Here is a 22,307-nt window from a genome sequence, read left to right as displayed (position 1 = left end):
TCCTTCAACAAACCAATTCCAGAAAACAGTTTTGGAAATCTGGACAAAACATCATCATACACAGAGTTCACACAACTTGGCCCCAAGTGTAGTAATCCTAACACTTCTGCAGTATGCTTTCCAAGCAAGGTGTGACCCTTTTTTTCTGTGACAATAAAATCTGCCTTGCACTCTTGAAGACTGTCTTTAGATTTCACCTGGGCTGTAAAAGTTCCTAAGGTAGCAAGAGGCCCTTTACTGCCATATGCATACAACGTCTTGGCAGACTTTCTGGTTTCTGCTTTAATTTTCTGCTTCTTCAGCCATTCCCATGTATCCTTGTCAACAATATTTGCTGACGCCCCTGAATCAATCAAAATTTTTGGCAAGGTAACACCACCAATTACCAGTGTCACTGTATAAAACTCTGTTAGAGGTTTTAGACCAAAAACAAATCCATCACCATCTTCTTTCTCTATTCCATTTTGTACAGTGTTATTATTGGAACGCCTTTCAAAAGGACGATGTCCCTCTTCACCATTATATTTTGATGGCTGGAAACCATTGGACCAACACTTTGATTTAAAGTGTCCAACTCTACCACATTTAGCACAAGCTTTTTTTCTAGCTGGACATATGATATCTTTCTTAAAATGTCCCTTTTGACCACAAGCAAAACAGGTTTTTACTTCTTTTCTTGATGTTGAAGCAACCTGACGTTTTCCAGGCTTTTCAATGTAGTTGACTGTCTGGCTTTCCTCCATCACTTTTGCTTGAGAATTCACAGCTTCAAATGCTTTGGACATTGACAACACATCTTTAAGGGTAAGTGTATCTCTCTCCAGAAACTTTCTACGTAGTGCATTTGAGTGACATTTATCAATTACTTGATCACGAATTTGGTCATCTGTCTCATTTCCAAAATTACCAGTAGCTGCACTTTGCCTTAGTCGACATACAAACTGATCAACTGATTCGTCATTTGTTTGATGCAATTGACGAAACAAGTGTCTTTCAAAAGGTATGTTGCACTTTGGCATAAAATACTCATTTAAAACAGTTAAAGTTTCATCATAGGTCTTATTGTCATCTTCCTCGTTTACTAATGTATAGTAAATTTCCTGCACATTCATACCTGCTGTATGTAGCAACAGTGCCTTTTTCTGAGCGCTACTCGTGATTCCCTTTCCCACCAAGAATAGATTGAAAGCTCGTTTCCAACGCTTCCAGCGTTGAGACAAACCATGTGCATCGTCTTGAACATCGAACGGTTTCAGTGCACCAACATCACTGTTTGACATTCCCACGAGGGCAGGATTCCCTTCCATTACCTTCCGAAAGTTCCACAATCAACCCAAATGTTGATTAAATGAATGAAAAACAGATCCTCGTCGCCAAATGTAGCGTCTCACTCACGCTTTTAGGGATTCAAACGGATTTATTACGCTGCTGTCAATTACGCAGCACAACTTCAGCACACGCTAGGTAGAATCATTATGTACACAACAGTTCATGTAACAGACGACACGAAATGGTAACCGGCACATTATAAAACACTACAATATATTGCACCTGTCGAAAGTTATATTCTCTCTTTGGCGCATTAAGTCGAACTGTAATCGGAAATCTGCGGCTTCCAACGATATTTTTTATTCATAAATTTAGTAATAAACCGAAGAAAAGTTTAAATTAAATGGTTTATTTGCAGCGACAGTCGAAATCCACTGACCCAGAAAATGTTGACTGAATTCGTGCAAAGGATTTCGCCGCAATCGACTTATCCGTAACGACTGTATCGTTGATTTCTCACACTTAAGTCCTTGCTTTTCAGTTTGTGTTAATTCACTGCAACTCACAATGAACACTAGGATGCTTTTGGTCGTGCTTTTGATGACTTGTCTGCTGCTGTCGGCGACAGACGCGGGTAGAAGACGGCGGAGGTTTTTCGGAGGTAGAAGAAGGAGTTTGTGCATTGGAATATATTGCGGGTAAGTGCAATAACCAAGTTATACTAGCAGCCAAGGGTATTCTAGTTGTAAATAATTGTACAAATCAACGTTGGTATTTAAACTTTGAGCACTAAAGCAATTTTCAAAAAAAAACACTTCATCTAATTTGCTTGTTTAAGCATAGAAATGACGTCATTATAGCTATCTAATCGCAATACTTTTTGTCCAACTTATTTGGCATCTGTATCATAATAAAGTGTATCCGACAATCCTAGTTGTAGTAATAAAATCCACAAAAAACACAATCGTTATTTTAATTAATTTGTTACTATGAATTGTAATAACGCCATATTTTTTTTCAGGGATCAAAGTCAAAATCTCGAAGGTAACACATGAGTTTTGTTGTTAAATAATTTATATGTGCACTAGAGTACCTATTTTGATAATTTTAATTTAATGTTTATAATGCTAATATCATCAGCCATTTCTTTTGGATAAAAGTTCTAATCAAACTAACCACGAAGTGCAATGATAATGTTTTTAGGATTGGAAGACTTCGATGCAGATGAAGTTGTATTGAATCCAGAGGCTTGAAAGCGGTAACAACAAAATTATTTTTTGTGGGGAAAGTAACAAAAATTAAATTTGAACTTTTTCTCATCTGTAACTAAAGCTAAATAAACAAAAAAAAACAGTGTTTTTTTATACAATTCACTTAACCAAGGTAACTCATCAACAATGAAACTCAAAATTTGAAACCCAAATAAAACCAGGATCAGACATTTTTTAAACGTTACCTTACGCAATTGGGGCGAGTACTTCAGGGACATTTATTGTTTAAAAAAACAATTTAGCCAAAAACATAATTTCTGTTCTCCACCGACGTTAAACTTATTGATTCCTATTCCCATTAAATAATCCTAGATCGGCTATTATGTAGAGTTGCATAACTAACAATTGAAGACATTTGATTACAAACCTTGATTTTTAGGCTTGTCTTTCGCCGGGATGGAAAGTAAATAAAAGATCATACTTGGAAAGAATTTGTGTCTGTTTCTTTATAATTTTATAGAAAAAAGTTGCGTTAGCACAAACGTGAATTCAAAATAGCATGGCGAACATGAACCTATAAATAAAGTAAATTATGTTAAAAACATACAAATAAATAGAACATCCTGCCATATAATTTATTATACATTATATTATACAAGGTGTTATAATATAAGCAGCCTAAGTATTTTAATGCGATTCGCGCAGTTTTTCGCCCTATGATGTTTGTGCATCGGACCAAATCATTTGCAACTGCTATTAGCATCAGCTAAGTGGGTGAAAACAACCGCGCTTTAATATCCAACTCATGGTATGAGGGAAGCTATCGTTATTGCAGCATATGACATTTCTTTCCGTCAGGTCATGTCTGAATGTTACGCCATATTTTGTTCCTGCTTAACGGCCTGTCTCTGTCCCCGTGTACGCATAGCCTACAACTAATTTAGCAAACTTAATATTGAACGCTGGGCTCTTTTCTTGAGCAAAACTATAGCTGGCTTGCTCCTAAAATAATGTCCATCTCACACGACAACTAGAACAAGATTGCCTTCGTGTATACGCATACAACTAAATTAACAAACTTTATTATCGGACAAAGGCCACGCGGCGCAAACGCCAACGCTGGGCTCTTTCTTAAGCGAAACTAGCCCGAAATGCTATAGCTGGCTTGCTCCTAAAATAGTGTACTTTTCACAAAACAACTAAAACAAGACTGCCCTTGTTGTGTCAATCGGTTTGCATTGCAAACGAAGAAATGTTCCTCCAGGGCCAAAACAAAAGTGTAAAACAATGAGTGATTACAAGTGAAAACGTAAGCTGTAACGGCAAGAAACGAAATAAGACAAGAAGTGAAGTGTATTGAAGCAAAGCGAATCATATCAAACTAAAAGAAACTAACAATATTGAACAACATGAACGTATTATAAGTTTCAAACAAAATTATTGTTTAATGGTTTATTTACAAAGAAACATTTTACAAAAATATAAAAATAAAAAATTATCATATGGCCAGTTGTTTAAATTATCTCGTATAGGTTGCATTAACATTGTAATAGAAGTTCTAACTCTTTTCAGATAGATTTTAATTTGTTTCGGATAACCGTATACATGCAAAAAAAGGAAATAAAAGAAGCGTCCGTAGTTCCCAAGGGGCGGCAAAAGTATGTAGGCCTTATGTTTGACTAAAAGGAATGACTTGTACCAATCAATAACAAAGAGAGCAAGTCATTTTCAAGCCAAGCGCTTGTCATAAAAATTACACGTTTCAGTCCGATTATGAGCAATACCTCAACTAAAAAATAGCAAGTCGCAATATGCAGCGAGCAAAATGTTTTATGTTAAACACGGTTTAAGAGTAGGCTGCATGTTGATTCCTTAAATGCGTAGGTTCACAGGATTTCATACACTCGGTATTCTGTAGGTATGTTAACCAGGATTTAACAAATGAAAAATTGTTAGAAAACATTGTTTGAGCAGCTCGTGCTTTTTTACTTTATCAAAAATCTTGTTGTGACGGACACTGGAGGAATTTCAGGAGACAACCTCATATCTTATCCACATTTAACATACATCAAGTCAGCCAGATATGGGTGGGATACAGTTATTCAATTCTACTATTTGCTAAGCCTACCTCCACCAACGGTCGTTTCATTCCTCTATTTCCCTGTAGGCTTTGCAACCCTTAATCACAACAATATAGCACTATATTTGCCTTTATGCGTTACCATATATAAGGTATATCACTTCGTTTTTGAAAGATTTGCCATGAAATACTTTACCGACAGTGTTGTAAATACGGCTGAATTCAAATGGTTCAAGTCCCAGTCAAGTATTTCCCAAACAACGGTGGTTCATGTCGAATCATACCGTTCCTATCTATTGTGACGCTAGCAGTGACCGTAAATGAAAGTGTCTTTGTCTGGATCAAGGAAATACGTTCGGCCGGGTTGCAGAAATAAACAAAACATCTCTATGTATAAGGTATTTAAAATGTTAATTAGTTTGACTCCTACTGAAATCTACCAACGTAATGAGACTTCTGTTACAATTATAGGAATGCTATACAAATATAGAACATTGTGTTTGTCTTGTACAATATGTGGGATGTGTAATATTATGCCAGTATGAAGCCTGCAAAGTCTATTTGTATCCCTGATACCGTTTCTGTATGCCTATTTTATAAGTCACAGACCCAAGCGAAGTATTATATAAAAATGAAACAACTTACATGCGTTTTTCCAATTTTAATGTTTCTAAATCGAAATTATTTATTTATGTTTTGTTTTAATTAACTGCTGTTATATTTTCAACAATTTCGTTGGTGTATAGTAGAGGTGGGCGACTAATAAGAGACCAAGAGCAGCATTTATTACTTAGTTAACCCCAAAAAGCCACACATTACACATTGGCAGAGATAAATAACACCTGATTCTTGCTATTCAATAAAACATTTGCACATATGTGTGTTAATAACTGAGATTCAGCCCTTCGAAGCTGTTTTTTGACCAACAATTACGGCTTTTAGTACACCGAAAGGCAGCTTGCATCATAGATCAACAGATTCGGTGAGTCTGCGATGGTTTTCTGTGTACTGTTTCTTCCTACCTATACTTTTTCCCATTTAGATTTATTATAAATATTGTACGCTAATAATATTATGTAGGCTAGATAAAGCGATTTTTTTATTCCAACTGCAGGACTTTTTGCATAAACGCCATCAGGCTGTCAAATTTTATAGTCAAAGGGCGTGGTAAAATGCGACAACATAAGTCTCGTCCGTAAATGCACAACAAAAATGCAGCGTTCTATTCTACCATGATTTCTCAAAACTTGCAAAGACATATTGGAAAAAGGTAAAACGAGTTTGGCGGCACAACCTAAAAGTAATAGCCGCATTAAACCGCTTGAAGCCACATGCGGCTCGCGAGTTGCGTGTTGGCCACCCCAGGTAGGCTATAAAGAATGTCCGTTAACTTTACGTTTATTCTGATACCGAATCGAAAACGTTTGTCAGGTTATGAAGCAAAATTTGTTTTAGTGGCGCATATCTGCGTTGGGAAGCTTATTTATCTTCGATTATTTTAGTAGGCTAATAGTGCGTTAAAAATTACTTTCCAAATTAGAAGAGTAATTTGATCACGAAAAATGCTAATATGCAAACATTCGGCACCGATACCACCCAGAGTATATCGGACTTGTGCCGATACTATCGGTTGCGATTCGATATTATCGGACTTCTTGTAGTTGGTGTAATGAAGTGAAACATTTTATTTTTATTTTCATATATTTAGGTTTATCCGGTTGAAACGCACGTTACGAGCAGATTAAGTTTAACGTAAAGTTAACTGTACTTTATTGATTTCAGCCATCAAGGCGTTGTATTGCACTATACTTAGAGTACTTTATTCCGTTGCGTGTTGACGAAAGGAAATCCTATACTCGATTGCAGTAATAGAATTTTTACGTTTTCACGAACGTGTTTTATTGTTGAGCCCAATGTTATTTCACTTTAAAACAAACAATTGCGCATACGCTCAAATAGTTTTGTATAAAATAGTAATGTCAAAAAGTCTATGTTGCTTTATCTCTTTCCTCTAAGAAGTTAAATATTTCCATCCAATTTAGCCTCTAAATTTGTTTCCATTTATTGAATGGCAACTCTTCAGAACGCTTTAGCGACCAACAGTTCAAAAACTACTGTTTAATTCTAGAGGCAGGGCTGCGGAGATACGACTACCATGCACAATACCAAATTTCATAACTAATGAGGTCACAAACTCCTAATTGTAAAAGTGGAATAGCATATTGTGGAAAATTTTACGACCAGATATTTTAAATGGAAAAATTATACGACACTTCTATGAGTGAATTGCACAATATCCACCTTGTAGTTACGTAAATGGGTGTAGTGCAGGCTGTATAGTCGGAGTCGCACCCTGGCTATAGGTACCGGTATCACATTTGAATATCTTTTAGCTATTACATTCGCGCGATAGTTGCGTATAGGATTATAGGATACCCATACTTTATATGTATAATAAGTTATAATAAGTAACTGATATTAAAATTATACGAGGGGCAACTACTTGGTTGGCGCCATTCTTCGGTTTTGTTCGAGTCATACAAGACACTTTAAAACACTTATATTTAAAACGCCTCGCTTTTCTACCTACGTATCACCACCTGCTATATGCTTGGCCCAAATTAACCGATGGTCAGAAGTTTAGTTTGTTTCGGAGCTGCAAGGATCGTCAGGACTTCAAGAGTTCAAGCTTTCTCGTGAAACAGTTTCATGTTTTACCCGATGTTTGTCTTATCGCTGATATTGCTAACGGCCATTGGAATCGACAAAACAGGTTTGTAGTATTGTGTTTTCTAAGTTTTTAACAACGTTTGAATTATTGAAAAAACTATTGCTGCCATGTCTAATCTATATAACCGATTGTTGATCATCTAGCAGTATCATATAATGAATTGACGTTTTATATAAGGAATCTGTTTTACATTATATGTAAGTATTCCGATGAAGGCGTTCTGTATAGGACGTCGAAACGTCGATTGTTTATGTAATACTGCTGGATTAGCAACACTCGGTTTAAATTAGTATTTTAATAAGTTATCATTTATCACAGTTGCAAGTTTAATACAGAGTGAACTATACATTTGATGTTTATTACGATACAAATTCATGCAATCGAAATAAATTGATTTGGTATGCAACAAAAAAGGTAGGCTACGCCCCATGCTAAACCAACATGACAATCAAATAATTTTGGCGACACTATTTGGCTATGAAAAATACGCACTCTTCATAAAAAACTATAAATGCTTTAAACTGGTGTAATTTTTCCCCGCGGAAAACACTGGTCTATCGTAGTGCTCCGCAACCGGTGTGCCCATGCCAGGTGTGCCGCGACATTCTTGGAGGTGTCAGGAGTATAAATACACAGCAATTATTTTTAAACTCTACACCAAAGTGGAAAGGAAGATTATTGGCATTTTTATTTGATGAAATAAATCTTTGCTGCATCTCCGAAAAAAACTGCCAAAAAGTAAGCAGAATCGTCAGGGTCATTTTTCGAATATGCTAGTAAAAGCCTCAATGTTTTCATAACAAGGGGTGTGATTTACAGGACATTGCCCGGGAACACACAATAGAACTTATACAATGTAGCAATATCTAAAGAAGATTAATCTGCAGTGCCCTAGAATCAAGACCGCAAACATTATAAAGCCAAATACGCAGTAATATCAGTGACAGAATAAGATCTAAATTGTCTCAAAAAGACATGAAACCCACGGAATAAGCCTAAATTCATCGGAATACGGCCTAAATAGGCAAAATGTCGCCTGAAACTGTAGAACAAGGGGTATGGGTCAGTAGAAGGCATGATTTATTACCGACTAATAGCTTTTGTGTTTACCGTATGTTTATGATGTTTCTGCTTATGTGACAGTATTATTGCCTATGCGAAGCAACGCTAACTCTCAGCAAAGAGTAAAATGCTATTATTATCACTGCGGTCAGCATTGGATTGTCTGTAGCTACTTAAGACCGCTATCAGCTTGAAAACTATCTTTTCTTACCTATCGACTTGTGCTGTTAACAGCGTTGATTGTTTGGCCGCTCTATAGTTTTTAACTGGTTGTTCGTTGACTAATACAATTCTAATCACCAGAACGTCTTGTGGCGGCTCGCGAGTTAGATACGCACCTTGAAGTTGGAGTTCAGAACGAAAGCGTCAATTAGAACGCAATGCGGTTGAATAAAGTATTATAAGTTCAACAGCTAAACTCGTGCCCCACAGCACGATCGGGGGTCATCGATCTGCATCAGACGTTTTGGTATCGAGGTTTCGGAGCTTTAGTTCGGAGGCGTTGGGGCGCCGCTGTTTTGGCATTGGGTTGTTTGTTCTTGTTTGGGGCTAGTGTTGTTAAGGTTGGAATATTAGGGCATTTAGTGATAATGTCTGTGGTTCGATTTTTGTATTTCGCGCATTTTGTTGATGGTTTTGTCAAATGGCATCACATTTTTGACAATCGTCGAACTTAATTTTGGTTAAAACCCTCTAGTTAGATTCGGTTAAAAAAAATAACGCAAAATCAGTTTAGAGCATTAGGTGTTGTTATAGACGCTGCATTATGCAAGGGAAGGAACTTCGTGCTTTCAAGCAGCAAGGCACAACAAGCAAATGCCAAGACAGCTTGCGGAGGTGGCAACTTGGCAAGTATTCCTGACGAAGCAACACAAAATCACCTCAGCACTCTCGCAAGCAACAAGGTTGGAAACGGGTGGATGGGAGGTTCAAACGTTTGTAAGTTTATACCAAACATCGACATTGTGCCTAAATTGTTTATTGCAACTGTTCAAACAAATATTGTGTCAGATGCTTTCATCGGTGGGGAACGAACTGTAAACGACTTCAAGTGGCCAGATGGGACAATATTTTCAACCTACTCAGGTTTTTACTAAATATACGGTTAAAACGTTTTTCCGCGGGAGGATTATGTATAGATCGATATGTTTGCCCCACTTGTATATTACATAAAATTATAATGATATGTTTAATTACAAAGTTTGGTAATTTACAACAAAATCAACCAGCCTGCTTTGATTTATTTATTCGCAGAAAAACTAGACAAGAAATTACTTTTATCAGAATTGAAGTTACATGAGGCAATTAAACAATATAACGATTTGCATTAGCTTTGTTACCAAATGGATTTTAAACAGATTCGTTTTTGTCAGGAGTCAAATGTATTCTTAAAGAGTCATGTGATGTCATTATAGTATTTTTACATTAAATAAAGAAATTTTACAAATTACAAATGTAATTCCTAAATAAAGTAAAAACAATAAACCATCTACAGATCATATTTGCGTAAAATGGTGAATATTTTACTAACTTTTGTTTTTGTTCACGAGTCCTGATATATTCATTCGAGTGCTCGGATGTTGTAACCCAATTAAACCTCCAGCCTTTGTTTAAACAGGCAGCACCTGGTCAACACCGGGATACAAAGGATGGATAGGTGGAAGTGGACCATCGGGCAGTGGAACATGTATGACGTTACCTGGAACACGATCTGGCTCACCAGGAAGTTATACTTATACTTGGAAGTGGGGAGATGCGGCGTGTACCGGCTCATTCTACTACATCTGTGAATATCAAGGTATTGTTACTGTAATAAGTTAAAGTTTGTACCGAATCAATAACCGCGATAAGCTACGTATTCCAAAGCATCGTGTTATCGATCGTTAAAATACAAGCAACACGTATCGACTAAATCAGTCGGCAAACTTTTTTTGTCGCGGACACAAATACTCCTTCCAGAACTATTAAAGGCGCCTACGTAAAACCAGTACGAAAATAAAGAAGGATTAAGGACTTTGGTTTTGATTGGGAACATGCAAATTTTGACAATGATGTCACAGAGTTACATCGTAATAAATTAATCCTAAAAATAATTTAAATTTGGCAGCTGGAGTTCAGTTTTAATTGCGTTAATTTGCTTCAAATTGGCAAAATTAATAAAATGGGCCAATGTGACGCATGAGGCACCTAAACTAGTTTCAATTTTACTTCGAGTAACCGCGTTTATAGACTATAATTTAACACAAATTGGTTTGTAGAGTTTGTGAGTCACACGACGCAAGATGCCATAAAATGCATACTGCCTTTGGGCTGAATAGATTCAAGTAAAAACGAATAAACTTTTGCGCGAAACAAAAAATAATTGTATTCCAATTGTTAAACTTAGCTAAAAGCATAATTTAGAGAGGCCATGTACTCAATGCCCTGTGATCCAAAAATGAGCCAAGGTAAAAACTGTTAGCAATACCAACTTTTAAAATACAGCACAACGAATGTCCGGTATAGCGCGACCCACAATTACCTGATAAAATTATTCTATTTAAAAATAGTACGCGGCCCGCGGCCTACAGTTTGCCGACCACTAGACTAAATAATCACGAATGGTGCTTTGCTATTCACACAGTTGCCGCACACTTGGCATAGTTTTTAAAAACAACATATATTACAACTGTTTTTATTTTAAAATGACCAGACCAACCTAAATGTACATTTTGGATAGGTATTGTTTTTTTAACATAGACAACAGTAAATATGTACGTCTTACCTGACGTATATTGATATATGCCAAAGTACAACGAATTTCGATACCCCTCGTTTTATTAATAATGTAGTCTAATATAAAATATATTATAATGTATTTGTAAAAATAGTTAGAAGGGCAAATATTTGATAACACAAACGGCTCAAACTGGATCACAGGACTAATACTACGCGACCCACCAGTTTTAGTGCAACACACATAAGCCATATTACAATCATGTACGATTTGGCAAATTTTCACATTATTTCACGTACTGTTTTAAAATTTGAGTAAAATGTGCGGATTTACGCCATAAGCATGTACAAGTAATTAAAGTTGCTGTATAAATGTATTTGGGCGTTTTATGACTCGAAAAATCTTGTGTGCTTATGACGTAACAATGCAAAATTGACTGTCGTAAACTGAACTAACTTTCAATTAATTTACAGGTTTTTAAGGCCCGTTACACTACAGCTGCACTGAGCTGCGCTGCGCGTAATTTGCATTTAAATTATATTGTGGCGAGCGTTTCACGCTTTGCAAAACTCAAGCCCCGTGCAGAAGCTGCAGCTGCAGCTAGCTTAAAAATACGCTTTGGAGCGATTTTCACGCTTTGCTAAACTCAAGCCCTGTGCAGCTATAGAAAAATTTTCCATTTGGAGCGATTTTTACGCCCAGAGCAGCTGAGTGCAGCTGTAGTGTAAACGGGCCTTTAAAGTCTAAAATTTGTGATCTCAATAAAGACTATTAAAAATAACTGTAGAGCAGACCTTTTTTCATCTACATTTTTGTTTTATCATTTTTTGCCGAACATTTTAAGTGAAGAAAAACGTTGTTACAATGAAATCGATAGTGCATAACGCTTTTACATAGAATTTTAACAAGTGTCGCAAAACGGGCCTTTGCTGTTTGAATGGTCGCGAGTAATTGTGACATCATTATTCAAGGTTAAATTTTAGGCATATAAACTTTTGCAAGTCAAAATTACTGCCCACCTCTTAAGGAAGCGAATACTTTTGCATCGGCGTTGTTAGTTTTAGTCTTTGTGAAAAGATTTATTGCGACCAGGTCTACACGTATTCTAATTTTTCGCAGTGGCATATTTCGGTCTCATTTACGTGCGACATTAGTTACCCCCAACATTAAAACTTATTGCGAGGCAGCCTAACTGCTCAAAAGAAGGAAGACCAAAACATGTAACTGGTTAATAAACCGCGAAGAACTAACCGTTTGTAAATTTTTCGTCAAATTTAAAATTATATATAAACAGTGTTTTAATCTTCTTAACGCAGTAAACCGCAACTTGGCTGTGACGTCATCAACCAGCAAACCAACAATGGGAAGCAGTTTGACATTCACAGGGACCATCTCTGGCTTTTACAACGAACCTCTTAACGTGGTTGTTTCTCATGGCGGAACAAACACCAGCGTAATAAGTAATTTCGTTGGAACGAGCTTTACTTACGTCATCAACTTCGTCACCTCGTCGCACAACGCAGAATTCGTGTTCACTACAAGCAATAGTGCTGGGACTTGTTCTGGTTCCACAACTGTTCGACTTACAGTCGGTAAATCGCTTTATTGTATTTGTCGAACCAAAAGCTTTGTGGCACAAAACAGTATTAAAACACAAAGTATAACATAATTTAAACTTAAAAATAAAACATATAACCAAAGTAAGTAGTGTTAAAAATGTTTTATTGTATCGTTTAAAATCTAAATCATTGGTAAGTCACTTCAAATACAAAAATTAGTATTAGAGAACTCTTTGCCATCAGAGGCCCGGTGGGTTGCATAATCTGGCCCGTCTGACAATTGGCTTAAAACCAATCCATTACTATTTTTTGATTACCGTATCCATTAACTAACCCCACAGAAAAAACATTTATTGTTGATTTGGTTTATTGTTAATTTGGTTCATTGTTACGTCACAGTTCAATTGTTGAAACTTTGTTTAATAACAAATTAATCTGCTGAGCTAGCCTACTTGAAGATTTAAAGAATAGCTCGTGCTTTGTGAGTATCACATTAATCAAGTTATGCAAACGTGTCGTAACAGTTTCAGTGTGAAAGCTAAATAAGATTTGTTTTTAAACTTGTTGATAACTAGCTAAATTATCACTGTATGATATTCAATGAGTGCATTAAAGAAGCGAAAAGTGGATAGTGAGCGCAGAACATTCAAAAAGGAATGGACAGCAAAATATTTTTTTACAGAAGTCGGATCGACCGCGGTATGTCTTATATGCCAAAATAAAGTTGCTGTTTTAAAAGAATACAACATCCGCCGCCATTTTGACACCAACCACGCAAACTATCTTAGTGGCCAGTCAACTCAACAACGAGAAACTACTTCGCAAAGATTAACAACAAATTTTCGGATTCAACAAAATACTCTTTTCCAGCAAAGAGCCATTCATCAGTCAATCACCAAGGCAAGCTTTTTACTGGCTTTTAAAATAGCAAAAGCAAGCAAGCCGTTCTCTGATGGAGAGTTTATTAAGCAGTGCATGGTAGAGACAGCAGATCTCTTGTCTCCAGATGCAAAAAGCAAATACGAACAAATTAGTTTATCACGAAGAACAGTAACTCGCCGTGTAGAACAAATTGACGAGCACTTAGCCAGAGAGTTAAAAGGAAAAGCAGATTCATTTATATTTTTTTCCTTGGCATTGGACGAAAGTAATGACGTTAAGGACACCGCCCAGCTTTTGGTTTTTGTCAGAGGGATTAATACCAATTTTGAGATAATAGAAGAACTCTTAGCCATGGAATCGCTAAAAGGGAAACACGAGGAGAGGACCTTTTTATCAAAGTGTCTGGTGTGATTGACAGGCTGAAGCTACCTTGGAGCAAACTTGCAAATGTCTCCACAGATGGATCACCAAATCTGACCGGAAAAAATATTGGACTGCTGAAAAGACTTAAAGATAAGATGGAAGAGCAAAGCCCTGGGCTGGATATAACTTTTTTACACTGCATCATCCACCAAGGGGCACTATGTAAGTCTGTATTGCAGCTTAATCATGTAGTGAAGGCAGTGGTTCAACTGATCGATTACATAAAAGGGAGAGGACTTCACCATCGACAACTTATAAAGTTTCTTGAGGAAATAGATTCTGACCATCAAGACTTGCTTTACCATTCTCATGTTCGCTGGTTAAGTCTAGGGAAAGCATGTAAACGTGTCTGGGAACTGAAGGATGCCATTAGTTCATTTTTAAATTTAATCGGAAAAACTGATGACTTCCCTGAGCTAGAAGACATAAATTGGCTTTGTGATTTTGCTTCTGCTGTGGACATATTAACACATATGAATGAGTTGAACACAAGACTGCAAGGAAAATATCTCTTCGCCCACCAAATGTACACAAATGTTGAGGCTTTCAAATCTAAATTAACTTTATTCTCAGAACAGATTTTCAACAATTCTTTTGTGCATTTACCTACTCTAGCGACGATGAAAGAAGCCCCTATGCATGCGAATAAATACAGCAAATTACTGGATAATCTGCTCCAAGAATTCTGTCGTAGATTTCTTGATTTTGAAAAACTCAAAATACCATTTCAAATCGTCTCATCTCCCCTGTCTCAAATTGCTACGACTGCACCACCAGAGTTACAACTGGAACTGATCGATCTTCAGAGTGACTACCTTTTAAAAGACAAATTCGAAGCCCTGAAACTAAATGACTTCTACGCTTCGTTAAGTGATGCCAGGTTCCCAAATATTCGAAAAATGGCGCAGAGAATGTTGGTTTTGTTTGGCTCAACATACATTTGCGAACAGACTTTCAGCCTGATGAATTTCAACAAATCTAAGTATAGATCTCAGTTGTCGGATTCACACCTAAAATCTGTTCTGACAATCGCCACAACCAAATTAACCCCAAATTTCGATACTTTGGCAAAACATATTGCTTAAGGACTTTGTTCAGACTGCCGTGTTTTGTTTATCATGTCATTTAATTTCAGAAACATGTTAAATAATGTAACTAATGTTTCTAATAAACTGTAGCTTAACACTATTGTCTTTTCATTTAGCCACATGGCCCGCTTGTCAAAAATAAAAAACAATTTGGCCCGTGGTTCAAAAAGCTTGCCCACCCCTGATATAAAGTGAAGTTGAATAAGTTAAGTGTATATTGGACAGGTTTCTTATCCTTTACTGTTTTGTTTATACTTTTTTCTGAACCCAAGTGCCAACGCAACCGACTTCCGTGACATTATACCCTTCTACTCCTGGTGGATCTTCACAAATACAAGTGACCTGGACGGCTGTTACCGGTGTGACGGGGTACAGGGTTTACTGGAACCATGGTAGTGCTCACCAAAGAGACGTTACCTCTGGCACAACTACAACCACCATAACTGGTTTAACACCTGGACAAACATACACCGTTGATGTGCGATCTATAAGTGGATCGGTTGTAAGTGGGCCTGCCTCGAGTACCACAACAACAGGTTAGTTTATCATGTATAGAGTGTAAATCAGGGCGCAATTATTATATTCAGGTGGTCGTACGAAAATCAGAAAAAAACAGTTTGGAGGGCGGGTACAAAAGATTGACAAATGCACAATGCGACTTAAAATTATATTTGTTTATAAAGATAGTAGCTTCAACAGCATTGTGTCAGAGGCACATCCAGGATAGTTATTTTAGTTGGGCAGTATATTTTTATAGATGACGTCAAAAGTTACATCAAATAACTAGTAACCCAAAACCTATTATGCGCATATGGGCCACATAAATCGGCTTTATTAATTTAATTAAAAGGCGATTTTTGAGTGAAAGTTTAAGGGAGAACTATGTCGCACAGATTAAAAAAATGTTGCAACAGTAAAACATTATTATGCACGTCGTAAAAATACTGGTCTTTATTCTGGCAATAATGGCTTGCAAAAAACTGCACAAAAAGGCTGCACAAAATAAGTAAAACCTTTGCGCGAAGCACAACTATAAATACGGCTCGTCTATATTGTTTGATTTTATAGTTTGACATGTGCTGTACTTGTGATAGAGTGTCATATCGCGAAGAGGTAGTATTAGATTTTTGCAAAACACGTTGCTTTAAAACTTATTAGGTTCATTAAGCTTATAGGCCAACACAACTTCTAATAAGGGTCGTTATAATATACTTGACTATGGCCGGTATAGTCTCTAATGTTTTGATTAATTGATTGACTAATATATTAGCCTGGAATGCAAATCAACGTTGAGAGACGTTTGTACATACTGCGCCTTTTGTTAAAATTAATCACCTAAATAGAGGGTTAAAAAATGCATTTAAGTACGGTAGTTAAATTTGGAAAACGTTTGGCCCTTGCAAATGAAGGTAAACATAAGTAGGCCTGCTCCTATACCATACTAACATTCCATTTAAAAGCATGCTACAAAAGCTTTTCAAGATGCGTTGTCAAATTGGTGCAAAATTAAAAAAAGGCCCGGCCATGATGATATTAAAAGCCGGCCCGCCAGACGTTTCTGTTAGCTCTGGTGTATATAACTCTGGCGCTTCGTTATAAAGTTATGAACAGACACTTTCTTTACAATTGACACTTTTGTCTGGCTATATAGTTGTTATTGCATAAGACCGTAATGTTTACTAACTTTTGATAAAGTTTAAATTATAGAAAATTTATATTTGTTAATAGTTTTCACACTTTTTAAAAGTGCGGTACATCAATATTATCAGGTAATGCAGTTGTGAGCCAACGACTCGGTAGTGCATGCGTTGTTTCTTTAATGTGTTGCTTGTAAAATTAAAAAACAGTTGTAAAACTTTCCTAACAGGCGATAGCTACCTTGTCTTTCTTGAGCGATTTTTATTTACTTTTTCTTCCCAATATGTTTTTTATATGAAATGGAAAGCTTTATTAATATAAGAACGTGTTGTATGCTAATTGTAATGTAGTCTGTAAGAAAACGCATATACTACCACAGCCGGCTTGGAAGCGGTAAATGATTTTCTGGCGTGGTTTTACGCAACGGTTTTTAAATAAGGCTTAGTTGTTCTGGCATCTTAATGATATTCAGTGGGTATACGTTCAAAAAATATATAGGTTTACCAACTACTTCTTATACGCACTATTTTTCAAAAAGCTGTTTCGATCCATATGGTCGCAAACAAACACTTTAAAATATATATTCTACTTATTGGTGTAAAGCTTGAGTTTTGATATTCTTTTGTACTTTTCACTATAATTGAAGCACTGATTGCAAATATACAATTTACACATTAATCGTGGTTAGCCTACTTGTACAACGTTTGGCCATTCTTCAACCAAATATTTTGTTCTAATCGTTTACATTTATTTTTATGCAGCTCCTTCGCCTCCAAGCAATGTGAGGTTTACACCTTCACAAAAACAAATTGTTATTAGCTGGACGAAAGCTCCTGGGGTTGTTACTTCGTACTTTGTGTTCTCGAAATTAGTCGGTGCTGTATCTTCAGTTTCAACGACAGTTATTCCATCCACAACAAGTTACACATTTACTGGGTTGACTTCTATGAAAAGATACGAAGTAAAAATTAGCAGTGAAAGTGGTTCAGTTCAAAGCACGTGGGTTACTAAAACGACCTCAACAGGTTTGTTTATTTTTCATGGGCAAAATTAATTCATTTAAATGTATACATGCACAAAACGCCAATAACGTCATAATACAAATTTTCTGCTGAGCTTTGTGTAAATAATTTTTCTTTACAGGTATTACAAATGAACGTAGGATTTAACTTTTATATTTTTTTGCGGATTTCAGGTTCAGTTCTTGTCAGTTTTGCCGTCACTTCACCTCTAACAGTAACTTCTGAAGTGGCCAGATCTGCAACTTGTACTTGTTCGGGATATTATGAGCCACAATGCAGATGGTTCAGGTATTTGGAATTTCATGCACTTTATTAACTGCTGCATGTTTATCATACTACCGTTATTAACCCACATAATATTTTTATCTATATTTCAATTTTTAAATCAAAACAAGTAAAATAGTTAATATAAAAAAAATTGAACCTATCATTTGTCAAATAGCACCGCACCGCAGCATATTCATTTATTTGTAGCAATGTGTCATATCGATTGAAGGACGCTATAAATAGAAAATGGCTGTCTCTTTTGAAAACTCAAGTGTAGTAAAACACATATTTTGTTTTTACATTAGGAGCAACGCCGAACTGACTACAGTTACTTCGGCACAAGTTTACCAAACCTCCACCACAGCAAGTGGAAGTACGTCAGGAACATCTACACTTCACATCAACATTGCAGATCCAAGTTACGCGGGTCATTACGAGTGTAAGGCGACCAACTGGGATGGAAGTGGAATAAAGTCCAAAACTTTAACCATATATGGTAAGTAATAATAAATCTGTTTTGTTGTCACGAAACATTTGTTTAAAACGTTGCTTGAATCTTTGATACAGTAAGGCCAACTATTGCAACCAGTAGGTCCGCTATTGATTTTCCTTCATACAACACTCCACAACAAGTTTACTGCGAATCGAAAGGTCACCCCAAGCCTACAGTTGATTGGACGAGGTATTGTATAACCAGTGCGGTCTTAATCGCAGCAAAACGGAAGTTATTAAAGAAAACGTTTGCCGGGTTTTTAGGTCTGGCTCTTCGGTTGCTACAAGTAGCGGTCTGAAAATCCGTCAATATGAAGCAAGCTCAACAGCCTTCTACGTAAAACAAACCCTCGATATCAGCCTTCAGAATGTTCTCGAATGTGGGGAGTACGTTTGTAAAGTTACAAGCACAGTTGGAAGCGAAAAAAATAAGTCTGTTGCCGTGACAGGTAAGTTTTGAACAGTAGGCATTATCTCAGAAGGTTTGTCAAGCGTTTTCCGCTTTTTATAAATTAATTAGTGAACCCCAAATTTGTTTACTTATTCTTCATTTATTTCAATGGAAATATCCTGAAAAAGAAAAACGTTAATATGTTAAACTAAAGACCGAAATAAAGTAAAACAGCAAACAAATTAAAAGTATCCAAAATATAGTAAAGTTTAATAAACCACGTTTTACTTGCAACTTCTCTTCAATCAATTGTCTTATGTTGGGTTTGGTTTAGGGCAATAAACTTTTAATCGTAGCACCATAACTTGCTTTTTTACGTAACCAACTTTGGGCGTCCATACTGTTGATATTGTCAAAGTGGCTGTTTAAATATGTTATGACGTAATGTTATATCGGATTGGAAAAAGGAAGCTCATTAAAACGCCTTGGTCGCCATCTGCCGTACCGCGCCATTAGTGCCACAACCTATACGTGGGCTTTTATAACTCTATCAGAGTACGGTTTGGTAGATTTCTTCGCAGGTTTACAATTTCACTAAACAACGTTTTTTGCATTTCTTAATGTAATACAGTTCAACCGAACGTAACGTTATCCAGCAATGAGTTGTCTGCAAACCATGGAGAATCAAAAACTGTTACTTGTACCAGCTACGGTTATCCAATGCCGAACATCACGTGGAAAAAGTATGTATAGAGTTTTGTCATATGCCGTCGCGCAGTGTTTAGAAGTTCGGGCAGAGCAATACTTGATCTATAGCTTTGTTAAGCTGTGCTGTTTACTTAGATAAGTTTATTCCTAATACTTTAGGTCATACCGGGGCTTACTAAACATTTTCGTTATGCGACTCATTATAATTGATTAAAACCCTTAACGTCAGTAGTGCACAGAAAAATCCTTGCGGCCTACTTTTGAACATGTTTGTTTAAAAACGTTTGTAACTCATTTGATTTAGTTTTTACATTTGCTTTTGACAACCACTGCTAAGAAGGGCCGCCACCCTTTAGATTAGTAGGCTCTGGATAATATAACGTGTAACTTTCAGGAAATGGCGCCTATTATATTTTTCTGTGGCCAGCTGATACATTTTTAGTACGATATTGTTATCCAATATTTTCTAAACGTTTGAAAACGTTTTGCGTTGCCAACTGACGTCATTACTGTTTTGAAACAAGCAAAATAGATAAAGTTGAAACGTAAATATTATTTTTACTAGGTTTGTAGACCAAAATTTGCTTACGAGTAAGGACCTCTATAGAGACCTTTGTTTTAACCTAATATATTTTGATAAATTTACCGTTCGTGCTAGAAATCGTTTGGTTGATTCGCAATCACTGCTGTAATGCAGAAATCTATTCTGTATCGGATCGGTAGCGATGCCAATCTAGATGGGAAGAGTATAGTCTACCGATGATGCCACTTGGTAGTTTGTATTGCCTACGCTCCGATAACATCGAACATATCTTTTTTTCCTTACACCTGAATCTTGATTTGTTAACTGCTTCGGATATCATTATTATTTGTTACCAAAGTAGTTTGAATCTGAAATACCTTGGATAAATAAGAGCGAAATATCACAACTATAGTCTATCACTGCTAATAAAAATTACAAAACCTATGTTAATATTTACTTTCAGGTCAACCATGTTGGTTTCCTCCGACACTAGCCAACAATATTATCAGACCATTTCCACCGACAGCACAAATTATCGGAAAACAGCAAATCTACATCTAACAAATATTGACGTTGCTTTAGCAGGGCGATATCATTGCGAAGCAAATAACACAGGAGCAGTTCATAGTGAAACATTGCAACTTCTGGGTATGTATATACTTCTGTACTGGGTATGATTATTTTTTAAATACATCAGGAGCCTTTAAAAGGTTAACGAATTAGTAGATCTGTTGAAGGCTCCTATAGTGCGTAAACCGTTATAGTTCATCAAAAATCGTTGTACTTCAATGTGTATACTGCATCTTTATATTCTTAAAATAATTATATTTTTAGTTCGAGCAAATATAGCTCTTTCACCATCATCGACTTGGAGAGTTACACAATTTCCTGAGTCATTCTACGTCGACTGCGTGTCTTTCGGATGGCGCCAGCCTAACGTTGACTGGTTAAGGTACAGTTGATATGATGACTACTCAATTGACACATATGAACCTTTTGATAGTTGAATGAGAGTCTTGGTACATTTTAAAATTGGCCAAATGTTTAATAGAATTAGAGAGTGAATTTCGCTTGCAAGACGACTATGGAACGATAATAAAAGACTTGGTGCTTACCAAACATAATTTAAAGCATTTTATCGTATAGTCAAATAAAACTAAACTTCAGCACCTGAACCTTTCAATATTTTAGTCGGTATGCTTATATCAACCGTTTTCTAAAATAGCTATTTTTTAATAAATGTTGAAGTTTTAAACTAAACGCGCATTTATTATATTCAGAAATGGCCAGACAATAACCAATATATCGGCGTCGGTTGGAGTGCACCAAGTTGCTACAGCAGTTTCCCACAACCAAGTGAAGTCGCGTCTCCACTTCACAGCCACAAGCATCGAACAAGTTGGAGCTTACAAATGCACAGCAAGCAACAACAATCTCCCTTCCGTTGTTGACACCACGTTCTATTTACAAGGTAGGTCGAAAAGTGATTATTTTCAGTTTGACTTGGTAAAGGTTTCGTATGTTTCGAACACTCCAAATGCAGTGACGTTTTTATTTTTCGCAGCAAAATTTATTGCGAAATATCACTGTCTGGTTATACAGTGCAGATTATTATCCATCGTAATTTAACCCACAAATGACAAAATACTGATAGCGATTTGTCCAAAAATGTACACTTGTGTTTATAGTTTGACTTAATAAAGGTTTTGTATTATCCAAAAAGTCTAATTATTACTTCTTTAAGTTACCTAGAATTTATTGCGCAATAACACCGCTATGATCATAGCTGTTTATGCATGAATTGCTTGTAGATATGGATAAACAAAATTTTAATAGGCAGTTATGTTGGTTTAATGTTATACAACAAAAAAATGATTCAGGATGTTGGTTTACAAAAAGGCAGGTGTAACGTAATGGCTTAAGGCTGGCGTTAACAGCAGCCGTGTGTCTATTTTACCGACATTATATAGTGCGACTAAAACTGCTGTCGCCTATTTGATGCTGCTTAGTATAAACAATATACATAATGAAATCAATGGTGAGTATATACATAACGAAAAACAATCTGTCAGCCTTTACTTAAATGTCCGCACCTAAAATGCAAGATTAGAAAAGTGTATGCTCAAGGCGAGATTAAAACTTTTACTCAACGGACATTGCTTTAAATACAGCATCTATTTTTACTTAAAGATTATTTACCTGTTTAAAACATTTGTAAACAACAAGTACCATAAATCGAATTAAA

General features: G+C 36.3%; 1 pseudogene; it reads right to left on the bottom strand.

Moving 5' to 3' along the window:
- Positions 1 to 193: 193 nt before the first annotated feature.
- On the bottom strand, positions 194 to 1,280 carry LOC146136981 (uncharacterized; annotated as a pseudogene).
- Between the last annotated feature and the right edge of the window lie 21,027 nt (positions 1,281 to 22,307).

This window comes from Ascidiella aspersa, chromosome 8, assembly GCF_963924565.1.
Source record: "Ascidiella aspersa chromosome 8, kaAscAspe10.2, whole genome shotgun sequence".
Taxonomy (NCBI): domain Eukaryota; kingdom Metazoa; phylum Chordata; class Ascidiacea; order Phlebobranchia; family Ascidiidae; genus Ascidiella; species Ascidiella aspersa.
This window is presented reverse-complemented; position numbering and strand designations above follow the sequence as displayed.